Below are 1654 nucleotides of genomic sequence, written 5' to 3' on the forward strand. Positions count from 1 at the left end.
TATTTAGATTATATCCTGTAGGTCTGTGGTGGACAGACAGACGGTTATTTAGATAAAGGTTTCCGAAACTCGGTCCTGGGACCCCCACTTGGTGCACGTTTTGCTTTTTACCCTAGAACTACACAGCTGATTCAAATAACCAACTCATTATCAATCTTAGATTGTTTTAATCAGCTGTCTGTGTAGTGGATTTGCCCCCGCCAAGTAAAAAAAAAGTGTGCCTTCATTTTCCTTCATCTGAATGGAAAATATCTGTTTTCTCATGTAACACATCTCAGTTTGTACTGAATTGGCTGACTCCTCCTTGGCTATGGATGAAGATTGGCACGGTATAATATCCCATTGAATACAAAGATGAAAAAACACTTCAGGGGGGGAAACCATGTCCAACGAGCCAACAGTGAAATGACTCCAGATTCCCACAATGCATTCTCTCTGTAAATGAATAATGACTATACAAATCTGTTGCATTGGCTAATATAATCCTCTACAGGAGTTTAAATACATACACATGCCATTTATACCCACACGTGGGATGTTCTAGACTGCTAATTAGGCTATAAGAGCCAAAAATGTCAAAGGAGCAAATATATTTTTTCTGACTCAAAATGTTTTGCAATCACTGGATGCTCTGCCTCATATYAGAAGACATAGAATGATTTTACTTTCCAATCCCAGCCTAACCTTGTCCCCAGGCTCAATTTCTACCGCATATAAAGAGAGAARGGCTGGTGGACCAGATTAATCCCAGCCTTAAATCACAACAATATAATGTAAAGACTGTAGTTAAAAGATTCTTGTAAATTCTACAGGCATGCATGGTGTCTTGTCTAACAGCAGATGTTGTCAGGAAGCAGAATCCCCCAACAGGTTGTCCGGAGGCTTCGTCTTCTCTTCCCCCTCACACACAAATTGGGTTGAGGGGTATTATGTCAGCTGCTCTGACTAAAATAGTGTGTTGCTACGTGCAAGTTATGTACAGTTATGTACCGTACGCAAATCAAGTTAAGCTTCCTGTTGGCCTCATTGATATGCAGTACGTTTTCAGTCTAGTTTTCGGGTTTACAGAACATTTCTCCAGTCCACACAGTGGTGTGTGAAGTTGTTCCATTTGTTCAGATTGGATGGGAGCTATTATGTGACACTGACAAACTAAAGGACCTATTGAATAACCAGTAAAAGTTATTCATGTTTTGGAAGAGAACAGGTTATTATTTCTAGTTGGCTAATTGGATGGGATCTATTGCCTACCCACATATCCTGAAACCTTGTAAACGTTTTTATTTATCAAACCATACTAAGTGATGACAGGGTCAAGGGCATTGGAATGTGTGAATGGAATGTGGATGTCCATGTTTGTCTTGTTGGAATGTTTACATCATTTGCTGGAAATCTGACCCCCTTCGGTGAGCTTGTTGTTGGGTTGATAGAGTAAATATATTAAGTGATTTGCATGAACAAACAAACAAATCAAATGGTATTATATATATATATGTGTAATATTTATGACTGTTAATACTGTTATTTAACAATATGTCAATTAGATTTGAAATGCTTTAAAGAGGATGGTCAATTAAGTCATGCTTTATTTTTCTTTAGGGACAGATAGTTTGGACAGGTAACGTTAGCTAGCTAACTGATTGCAACATTTTCG

This window comes from Salvelinus sp. IW2-2015, linkage group LG31 (assembly GCF_002910315.2).
Source record: "Salvelinus sp. IW2-2015 linkage group LG31, ASM291031v2, whole genome shotgun sequence".
In the NCBI taxonomy this organism is placed as follows: Eukaryota; Metazoa; Chordata; class Actinopteri; order Salmoniformes; family Salmonidae; genus Salvelinus; species Salvelinus sp. IW2-2015.